Source organism: Lithobates pipiens, unplaced genomic scaffold, assembly GCF_037356315.1.
Source record: "Lithobates pipiens isolate NorthernLeopardFrog02 unplaced genomic scaffold, aLitPip1_a1.2 Scaffold_13, whole genome shotgun sequence".
Classification (NCBI taxonomy): Eukaryota; Metazoa; Chordata; class Amphibia; order Anura; family Ranidae; genus Lithobates; species Lithobates pipiens.
This window is the reverse complement of record NW_027507718.1, coordinates 85490893-85502915: the sequence shown is the minus strand read 5'-3', so window position 1 is coordinate 85502915 and position 12023 is coordinate 85490893. Positions and strand designations below refer to the sequence as shown.

The 12023-nt window shown below is 41.3% G+C and overlaps 1 protein-coding gene across 1 annotated transcript in view; it reads right to left on the bottom strand.

Annotated features, from left to right (window-relative positions):
- The window catches only part of SVEP1 (sushi, von Willebrand factor type A, EGF and pentraxin domain containing 1), a 481292-nt gene that overhangs the window by 29099 nt on the left and 440170 nt on the right, over positions 1-12023 (bottom strand). The window lies entirely within an intron of this gene.

The following is a 12023-nucleotide window of genomic DNA, read 5'->3' as shown; positions in this document are numbered from 1 at the left end:
TGATGGGCTGGTGACAGGTACTCGGCTACTCTGGTGGGCTACAGATAGGTACTCTGGGACTCTGATGGGCTGGTGACAGGTACTCTGAAGGGCGGTGACAGGTACTCAGTACTCATATGAACTGTGACAGGTACTCAGATGGACTGTGACCTGTGACAGGTACTCAGATGGACTGTGACAGGTACCCAGGTACTCAGATGTACTGTGACAGGTACTCAAGTACTCATATGGACTGTAACAGGTATTCAGGTACTCATATGGACTGTGACAGGTACTCGTGTACTCAGATGAACTGTGACAAGTACTCAGATGAACTGTGACAGGTACTCGGGTACTCAGATGAACTGTGATGGGTACTTGGATGAACTGTGACAGGTACTCGGGTACTCAGATGGACTGTGACAGGTACTCAGGTACTCAGATATACTGACGGTATTCAGGTACTCATATGAACTGTGACGGGTACTCGGGTACTCAGATGAACTGTGACAGGTACTTGGGTGCTCAGGTGAACTGTGACAGGTACTCAGGTACTTAGATGAACTGTGACAGGTACTCGGGTACTCAGATGAACTGTGACAGGTACCCGGATGAACTGTGACGGGTACTCAGATGGACTGTGTGTGACAGGTACTCAGATTAACTGTGACTGGTACTTTAATGGGTGATGACAGGTACTTTGATGAGTGGTGACAGGTACTTTGATGGGTGGTGACAGGTACTTTGATGGGTGGTGACAGGTCCTCTTTATTAGGGGGGCAATCAGTGTGTGTTGGTGTACACTGTAAGCCGTAATGAGATGTTACCGCATTCTCCTTCTCACACACGATCAGTGTGTGCGGAGGAGAACCTGGTAACATCTCGTTACCACTCTATGTTTCTATTTAGTGATCGAGCGTGAAAGAATCACAGCTGATCACATGGTAAACCGGCCAATGGCTGTTTACCAGCGTCGGTGACGAGCAGTGTTCCCGGGAACATGCTGCCACCAGCATGCATGTGCAGCGTGCTCACACGCATGCGCTGTGCAAAGTGGGGAGGTACCATCTGTGATCGGCCGTGACTTCATCATGGCTGATCACGTGGTAAACAGCCATGCTCAAGACCGTTCACCCCCCTCGGTGGCGAGCGGTGTCTCCGTGACATGCCGCCACTAAAGGTACAGGGCTTCATGGACACGATCGCGCGCATGCTCCGTTTAAATGGGCGGGAGCGCTTTTGCTCTATAAACAAAAAAAGAGAGACAATTTTGAAAAAAGCGCATTATTTTGTACTTTTTGCTATAATAAATATCCCCATTTTTTTTTTTAAAGCAAATTTTTTCACATTTTAGGCCGATATATATTCTTCTACATATTTTTGGTTAAAAAAATCTCAATAAGCGTACATTGATTTGTTTGCACAAAAGTTATAGCGTCTACAAGATAGGGGATATTATTTTTATTTTTTTACTAGTAATGGCGGCGATCTGCGATTTTTATCATGACTGTGACATTATGGCGAACACATCAAACTATTTTGACACATTTTGGGGACCACTGGCATTAATACAACGATCAATGCTATAAAAATGCATTGATTACTGTAAAAATGTCACTGGTAGTGAAGGGGTTAACACTAGGGGGAGATCAGGGGGTTAACTGTGTTCCCTGGGAGCTGACTCTAACTGAAGGGGGAGGAGACTGACTAGAGGAAGTGACGGAACGTGGTTCTTAACTAAAAGGAACACACAATCTGTCACTACTATCAGAACAGCATAGGGAAGTGTGTGTTTACATACACTTGTCCCTGATCTGTGTCTCCTGGTCATGATCGCTCGGGGTCGGTGGTCATCGTGAAAAAGGTGTCCTTTCCTATCTCAGAAAGCTGTGAGGTATGCATACAGCCGCAGCCTCATCATTGAGTTGTACAGGTGGCTGTACATAAACATCCATCAATCCCAGAACTATAACAAACTTCCCGCCTGTCTGGGGTCGCTACACTCACTCATCTATTCTATCTACATTTACTTTTTAAGGAGTTACAGCATTTTTTGTTTCCTTTTGTGATAAAGGTTTTACATAATTAATTAAAATCTGACCAGTACAAGCAGTGTTAAATGGTTTGCCTTGACTCTCTAGCTGCAACTTTTACTGTACAGCTTGGTTTGTTATAGAAAGCTGAAAATTCACAGACGTACTGGCAAGTTCAACAGATAATATAACTGTGTTATGGGGGGGATTCAGAGAAACAAAAAACACTGTGTTAATGGTAATGGTGTCATTTTTTATTTTGGCCATAGCTCCAGGTGTTTCTGATATCTTCAAACTCTTATGCCACGTACACGAGTGGACTTCTCATCAGACTGAACTCCGAAGGACTTTTCGATGAAGTTCCGTCTGAGTTCCGCCGAAATGGACTTGCCTACACACGCTCGCACCAAAGTCCGACCGTCTAGAATGCGGTGGCATACACCAGGTCCGACGAGACTATAAAACTGAAGTTCAATTGTGAGTGCACCACCCTTTGGGCCCCTTCTGCTAATTTTGTGTTTATCTCGTGTTAGCAGAAGTTTGGTGAGAGACGATTCACACTTTTCAGACTCGTGTTTTTTCAGATAGTTTAACTGGTTTGTCCAGTTTGTGCTTGTGGGGTTTATATCTGCTTTTCAGTGCGTGTAGTCAGTTTGCATTTCTTAATTCAGTGCCTTCTTGTCCGCTCGTTGCTGATTTTCAGCTCGCTCTTCACAGGCCTTGCTGTTCTTCAGTGCATTCTGTTAATTTCGTTCTGACCAGCCGACCGTTTTGAAGCCATGTTGCGTGTACACACTCGTTGTAGAGTTTGTGCTTTGCTTGGGCTTATTGTGTTTATATACATTTTTTCTTATTCTCTGTTTTTAACTTGAGCTAGTGTATATTACCTAGCAAATTTTTTAATAAATACCCTGCGGGTTTTACCTATAGTCGTTCCACCTTTCTTTTTTTCAAGCAAAACCCCACCATTATCCAGAGCTGTATTTTGTCCACTGCTAGTGGAAGAATATTGGGATTGAATCCAGACCGGGGGGCCACTCTTGTGAAACAAGAACTGGATGGTTCGGCATATCACCTGAAGAAAAGACCTAGACTGGGTAACAGCTATAAGCATTAAAGCATTGCAATCTGGTAAGCGCTTATTTCACTCATTCGGTGGTGGGACGCACTTATTAAGGTCACTACTATTGTGAAAAGCACTGGCTTTGACCATTCAACTATCAAGAACTGTGGAAATTCTTTGAACTATTGAATAATATATCACAGGAATGTATTGATTTTTCTTCACAGGATTATGTACGGACACTCTATTATATGGATACTTTGTAGCATGGATTGTTTCAGTTTGGAAATGCCTTTCTCTCACAGGATTCATTATAGGCATTGAAGAATCACGTTTTCACTTTTTTTGTGGTGTTGTTATATTTTTAATTTTAATTTTAATTTATTTATAATCTTTCTTTATATTTATGTCGTATTGTGTGTATCTCACGTAGTTTTGCGGCTTATAGATTTTGTTTAATTTTTTGGTCCAGCACAGTTTTTCTTTACTATACATATCAATTGACAGTAGTGGCCAAAAATGTTTGTCACCAGCTTGAAAAAATGCTGGGGTCAGAATGATACTCTTTTATATGTATTGACATTGAATTTGCCAGTCATGAGCTGAAAATTGTGTGTGATTGATGAACTAAAAACTAAAACTATGTCCCTTTTTTATACACAGGATGAGGTCACCCAGGAGGTGTGAAAAGTGGCAGGCAGGAAGAGGTCGGGCCCAGTGACAGCCAGGAGGAGGCCATGCCATCAGGGCACCTCATTAGGGAAGCTACGAATGTCCTCAGGAGCCCCCTCGACCCGAAGAGGCCTATGGCTGCTATATAGCCACCAGAATTCTAGAATTGGAGAGAATTATTTCTGATGCCTTTCAGAAAGGGCTGAGGGGCCAGCTAACTGAGACCAGCCAGATATCTGAGCAAGCCCCTCCTCCTCCTTCTCCTGCCACAAGTCCACCACCAGAACCACAGCCTCCAGGGAAGAAAGTGATGACCTGGGTTCAGTCTGGTCTGACAGAAGACGCTGGCTGGTGTAGTACCACAGTCTGGGGACATATATGTCATCTGCTGCTGGTCTTGATCTCTGGGATTCCTGGACCAGATTGTTGCTCCCTATGATATGGACTCCTCAAGATCCCAATTTTCTTTTCCACAGACTTGATATGTGCCCTGGGCCCAAAAGGCTTCACATATTCCAAAAATGTCCCCAGTGTTGCATCTTTATTTTGTTAACCAGAATAAATGGATATTTTATTTTCTGAAAATACTTGCCTATGTGTTTTTATTCAAATACATTTCTAAAAGACAATGTCAAATTAACAAGAGACACCAACCTCCTTGGGGTTCCAAAAAAATATATATATAATGTTATTGTGGTAACTTGACACAAAAAAAAAAAAAAAAACATTAATGTTATTGTGGTAACTTGACACACAAAAAAATAACAAAAAATATGGAGATCACTAGAAAATATTTTTTAAATAATCCTAAAAAAAGATCTTGATGAAGTCAAAAATAATAAAAGATGATTCTAAAAAAAAATTGTAAACATTATTATGGAGATTGGGCTTTTAAAAAATACAATATTATTCATGAGATCAGGAGAAATAATCCAGAAATCTGTTTGTGAGAACTCTGTGTGAATATGAGCAGCAAAAAAAACTTTGTTCTTCTGACATTATAAAGAAGACAATAATGCGCTGCATTAAACGATAACAGAATTTGCAACGTGAGGAATGTGCTAGCTCAATTATGAACACTAATTTTACCAGACCGAGCGCTTCCATCTCTTACTTGCTTCAGAGCATGCATAGTTTTTGGTCCGTCGGAACACCATACAGACGAATGGAAAGATTGGAAACATACTATTTCTAGGTCCTTCAGAATTTTGGAAAAAAAAGTCAGATGAAGCCCACACACGAGCGGATTGTCCGATGGAATCGTTCCGTCTGACCTTTTCTGCCAGAAAGTCCGGTTGTGCGTACGCGGCATTAGACTGATAGAAACATATTCAGCAGGAGGATCCATATAAATTAATATCCTTAGATTATCAGTCCAATAAACTAAAACATAAGCCATACTGCTTGGAGGACGCAAATTAAAAGTCACTCGCATACAAGCTATGTTGCCAACTCTCTGCAGAATCCCTCAGCATGCAGGTAATAAAGACTTTTAAGATTGTCTTTATATTATACATGCACAATGATACACATTGATTTAGGCTCTTAAGATTAATATTTACAGTGCTTGGAAAAAGTATTCACACTCCTTGAAATTTTCCACATTTTGTCATGTTATAACCAAAAACGTAAATGTATTTTATTGTTATAGACCAACACAAAGTGGCACATAATTGTGAAGGGGAAGGAAAATTATAAATGGTTTTAAATTTCTTTACAAAGAAAAATATATGAAAAGTGTGGCGTGCATTTGTACTTAACCCCCTTTACTCTGATACCCCTAACTAAAATCTAGTGGAGCCAATTGCCTTCAGGAGCCACCTGTGTGCAATTTATTCTCAGTATACAGCTGATCTGTGAAGCCCTCAGAGGTTTGTTAGAGAACCTTAGTGAAGCATCACAAAGGCCAGGGAACACACCAGTCAGGTCAGGAATAAAGTTGTGGAGAAGTTGAAAGCAGGGCTAGGTTATAAAAAAAAATCCCAAGCTTTGAACATCTCACAGAGCACTGTTCAATCCATCATCCAAAAATGGAAAGAGTATGGCACAACTGCAAGTCTACCAAGACATGGCCATCCCCTAAACTGACAGGCTGACAAGGAGAGCATTAATCAGAGAAGCAGCCAAGAGGTCCATGGTAACTTTGGAGGAGCTGCAGAGATCCACAGCTCAGGTGGGAGAATCTGTCTACAGGAGAGCTTTAGTCTTGCACTCCACAAATCTGGCCTTTATGGAAGAGTGGCCAAAAGAAAGCCATTGTTGAAAGATACCCATAAGAAGTCCCATTTTCAGTTTGCGAGAAGCCATGTGGGGGACACAGCAAACATGCGGAAGAAGGTGCTCTGGTCAGATGAGATCTATTTTTTTTTTTCCCATTAAAATTGTTATTGAAGATAAGCAAGGATAGTTGTACAAAATATCCAAATATAACAGTAGATACATGAGTCCAATGGATTGAAGATGTACACAAGTTTTACATTTTCCCAGTAAGAAAACAAGAACATCAACTGTGGTGACATCATAGCATATGGTGGTGTTTACATGAGGGGGTTATATTATGGGACCTATTGTGATCCGGGTTGAGGTTTAGATTTTCCATGTGGTGGGTTTGCCAGATTTATGAGAGGGTGCATACCTGTGGGGTATTATAGTCTTGGGCTGTGAACTGGTTTAATGAAATGTGCTGTATAGGTCTTTGGTGCTTTTGTGGGGAGGCAGGGTAGATATTTATCTGACCTTGGTTAAGACAACTGTGTGTGTCTTGTGTTTTGTGTAACAGTCACGGCCACCAGTCCAGCTGGTTGTCTTGGTTGATTCCATTGGTTGTGTGGGGGAAGATGGGGGGTGGGGTGGGGAATTTTCTCATTTGTGCATAGAAGTTGGGTTTATAGGGGGGGGTGTTAGGATGGGTATAGGATGAGTACAGCTGGGGAATGAGAGGGTGGAATTGGTCGAGTCGGGGGGGGGGGGGCATTTGCCTCCTATCTGGCCCCGGACTTCGACCCATTCCCCCCATCTCCTCTGTGTGTTTAGTATATGGAAGAGTGTTATGGGGATGTTGGAGGGATGTGGTAAGGAGTCTTATTAGCTAGCGCGTATTTGCATGATGTGTGTGTATTCTGGGGTGGTTTTGAAGTGGGACCAGCAGGCCCATCGGGTATTATGTTTGGTAATGTTTTCATGTGAGATGGCTATAAGTTGTTCCATTTTGGCAATTGTATTGATTCTCAGGAACCAGTCTTTGGTTGAAGGAGCCCAGGATTTACCCCATAAGACTGGGATGCATAGTTTAGCTGCGTTCAGCAAGTGCATTGTCAGGGATTTAAAGTATAGCCGCCTGGGTAGTGTGGTGTGATGTAGTAATAGTTGCACAGGGACAAAGTGCAAGGTAAGAGAAGTTATCTTTGATGTTATGTTGTGGACTTCCCGCCAGTACTTTTGGATTATGGGACAGGACCACCATATGTGGGTATGTAAGCCAGGTTCGGAATTACATCTCCAGCATAGATTTGAAGTTGTGGGTGTGTATTTGTTAACAAGGGTTGGTACTCTGCACCATCAGTTGAGGATCTTGTAGATGAGATCTAAATTTAACTTTTTAGCCTAAAAGCAAAATGCTATGTGTGGCGGAAAACTAACACTGCACATCACCCTGAACACACCATCCCCACTGTGAAACGTGGTGGTGGCAGCATCACGTTGTGGGGATGCTTTTCTTTAGCAGGGACAGGGAAGCTGGTCAGAGTTGATAGGAAGATGGATGGAGCCAAATACAGGGCAACCTTAGAAGAAAACCTGTTAGAGTCTTCAAAAGACTTGAGACTGGGGTGGAGGTTCACCTTCCAGCAGGATAACGACCATAAACATACAGCCAGAGCTACAATGGAATGGTTTAGATCAGAACATATTCATGTGTTAGAATGGCCCAGTCAAAGTCCAGACCTAAATCTAATTGAGAATCTGTGGCAAGACTTGAAAATTGCTGTTCCCAGATGCTCTCCATCCAATCTGACAGAGCTTGAGCTATTTTGCAAAGAAAAATGTCACCCTCTAGATGTGCAAAGCTGATAGAGACATCTCCAAAAAGACTTGCAGCTGTAATTGAAGCAAAATATGGTTCTACAAAGTATTGACTCAGGGGGGCTGAATACAAATGCACACTACACTTTTCACATATTTATTTGTAAATAATTTTGAAAACCATTCATCATTTTCCTTCCACTTCACAATTATGTGCCACTAACGCCACGTACACACGACCGGACTTTCCGGCAGACTAGGTCTGACGGTCTTCCCGACGGACTTCCAAACTAACGGACTTGGCCACACACGAACGGACTAAGTCCGTTCGTTGTGAACGTAATAACGTAAGACGGGACTAAAAAAGGAAGTTCAATAGCCAATAGCTTCCCTTGCGTTGTATTTGGTTCGTCGGACCAGCATACAGACGAATGGTTTTCCCAATAGGAATTGAGCCCGTCAGACAGAATTGAAACATGTTCTATTTCTAGGTCCGTCTGATTTTTTTTTATGAAAAACGATTGGATTAGCCCACACATGATCGGACTGTCTGATGGCCTGATTCCCCTTTGGACCTAGTCTGCCGGAAAGTCCAGTCGTGTATACGCAGCATTAGTTTTGGTCTACCACATAAAACCTCAAAAAAATACATTTACGTTTTTGGTTGTAAAGTGACAAAATGTGGAATGTTTTAAGGGGTATGAATACCCTTTCAAGGTACTGTGTCCCTTGCCGCTCCCTTTTAGTAATGTAATAGACATGTGCGATTAGTTTCAAACTAATCAAAAATTTATACGAATTTCCATAAATTCGTACATTCGGGAGGATCCGAAATACGAATTGCTATGCTTCCGAATTTGGTACAAAATTTAGTTGACGAATTTCGGATCCAAATTCTGTTACAACGGAGGGAGGGTTGGGAAAATGACCTTTTTTAATATGGGAGTGGGAGACTGGTACTGGTAGTCGATGGGAGATTCAGAATCGGACAAAATAAGAATGTTCATTAATTATGATTATTCGTTATGATGAAGTTAAAAACCCAGGAAGTCAGCACAGCACATGGATGGTGGGAGCCCCTCATAATGAGCACAGCACAGGGATGGTGGGAGCCCCTCATAATGAGCACAGCACAGGGATGGTGGGAGCCCCTCATAATGAGCACAGCACAGGGATGGTGGGAGCCCCTCAAAATGAGCATAGCACAGGGATAGTGGGAGCCTCTCATAATGATAAATTCATCATAATGAATGTCTGTAATTGTTATGGAAAGTTAACAAACCTAACGAAAATTTGTATTTTGCACAAATCCAAATTGAATTTTGGACATGAATTACGAAATAGGAATTAACGGCTAATACGGAACGGAAAGAAACAAAACAAATTTATTGATGACGCACATGTCTATAATGTGAAACATTCTTTTATCTGTGACGGAAATGGGTTTTTATATTGTGCACTTATCATTTTTATAGAATGGTATTTTGTTATGTTTGCAGAGGAAATTTTTACTGCATGATTTACAACATTCTCTTGTATTAGTCATTTTCTTACAGGAAAACACACATGTAAAACTAGTCATAAAATCAATATGCAATCAAGATGCAATCATAAATCTGATTACATTATAGGGTTAACAAGGCCCCAATTGTTTCTTTCTTGAGACAGAGCAAACCTGATTACAATATAATAAATATAATCACCACCTCTGCCTAAAACTGTATTTCTATTTTGTTTTTTTCAAACATGTTAAAGAGGTTGTAAACCTCCATTTTCAAGTTGTACCTATAGGTAAGCCCAGAATAAGGCTTACCTATAGGTACAGTAAATATCTCCTAAACGTGCACCGTTTAGGAGATATTTACTTTGTACTGTGCCGATGAAGTCAATCTGTTGGCTTCCTATATCTTTCAAGGAACCCAATGGTGAGCTATCTTCATTACAGTTTCACCGCTCCACGGTTTCACTTGCATCTTAGATTTCAGTTCTACTACACAGCCTTGGTCAACTAATGATGTCACACTTCCCCAAGAAAAATTCAGTAATGTAAAACAAGTGAATTGTGGAACAATCCAGCTGCAATAAGTGACAACTAACTGAACAAAATCTGACCATTACAAGCACCCCTGTCAGTGTTAATTGGTTTGTCTCGACTCTCTAGTTGCAACTTTTACTGTACAGCTTGGTTTGTTATAGAAAGCTGAAAATTCACAGACTTACTGGCAAGTTCAACAGATAATATAACTGTGTTATGGGGGGACTCACAAAAACACTGTGTTAATGCTTAGTGGTAATGGTGTCATTTTTTATTTTGCCTGTAGCTCCAGGTGTTTCCGATATCTTCAAACTCCTATGCCGCATACACACATCAGTTTTTCTGCTGATTTTTTCCTTCAGGTTTACCAAAACCATGTAGTGCAATGGCCTGCCTGATTGCATACAAATTGAAACTCCTAAGGTTTGACTTCATATTCTATGGTTTTGGTAAATCTGAAGGAAAAACTCAGCAGAAAAACTTATAGTGTGTACGGGGCTTATGGGTCCTTTCACACGGGGCGGATCAGTTCTGATCCGCCCCGTGGATGTCCGTTTGCTCAGCGGGGATCACTCCGCCGATCCCCGCTGAGCAGGGAGATGACAGGTCTGTCTCCGCACACTGTGCAGGGACGGACCTGTCACAGCGCCGCTCTCCCCTATGGGAGATCGGATGACGACGGACCGCAGTGCCCGTCGTCATCCGATCCGATCCGCAGACGGATGGAAAAATAGCTTTTTCCTCCGTCACACTTTTTCGGATCGGAGCGGGTCGGATGTCAGCGGACATGTCACCGCTGACATCCGATGCTCCATAGAGCTCTATGGAGCACCCGTTCAGGTCCGCCTGAAAAACTGACAGGCGGGCCTGAACGGGACGTTAGTGTGAAAGGGGCCTTAGACTGATAGAAACATATTCAGCAGGAGGCTCCATATAAATTAATATCCTTAGAATATCAGTGCAATAAACTAAAACATAAGCCATACTGCTTGGAGGACACAAATTAAAAGTCACTCACATACAGCTATATTGCCAACTCTCTGCAGAATCCCTCAGCCTGTAGGTAATAAAGACTTTTAAGATGGTCTTTATATTATACATGCACAATGATACACATTGAATTACTCTCTTAAGATGAATATTTATCCCTTGCCGCTCCCTTTTGGTAATGTCAAATATTCTTTTATCTGTAACGGAAATGGGTTTTTATATTGTGCACTTATCATTTTTATTGAATGGTATTTATTACATTTGCAGAGGAAATTTTTACTGCATGATTTACAAGGGATTAAATTCTCTTGTGTTAGTCATTGTCTTAGAAGCAAACACACATGTAAAACTAGTCATAAAAATAAAATAGTAAGTTACCCTGCTCCAGGTCCAATCATAATCATTAATCATTTCTGGGAATCATATCTGTTAGAAAGTTACTGTAATGCAGCACATACCATTTAATAGGCTCACTTAATAACAGCAGACAAAAAGCAATAGTAATGAGCAAACCACAGTAGCCCATAGCAACCCATCATATTTCAGATTGCTGAGGAAAAATAGAACAGGGCCATATTTTTCATATCTGTTGAGGTAAGCCTATATTTGGAAATGCTCATTTTCAGCAAAGCTGCAATTCATACCATTAAATGCAATCAAGCTGTAATCACAAGTCTGATTACATAATAGGGTTAACAAGGCCCCAGTTGTTTCTTCCTTGAGACAGAGACAACCTGATTACAATATAATAAATATAATCACCACCTCTGCCTAAAAATATATTTCTATTTTGATTTGTTCAAAAATGTTAAATCTGTTGGCTTGCTATTTGGAACAATGGTGAGATATCTTCATTACAGTTTCACCTCTCCACAGTTTCACTTGCATCTTAGTTTTCAGCCCTACTTCACAGCCTTGGTCAACTGATGGTGTCCCACTTTCCAAATAATTTGTTTCAGTAATGTAAAAAAAGTGAATTGTGGAACAATCCAGCTGCAAGAAGTTACACATTTAATAGGTGTAAAGAGGGCACTGCTGCCAACTACTATGGAGAGATTCCCTAAAGGTTCTTTGCCTCCTTCCAGAAATGTAACTTAAACTGAAGAACATTTTAGAAACTTAAAGTGATATTAAAGGCAATTATTTTTTTAACAAACATGTCATACCTGCTCTGTGCAGTGGTTTTGCACAGAGCAGCCCCTATCCTCCTCTTGTAGGGTCCCCCGCCAGC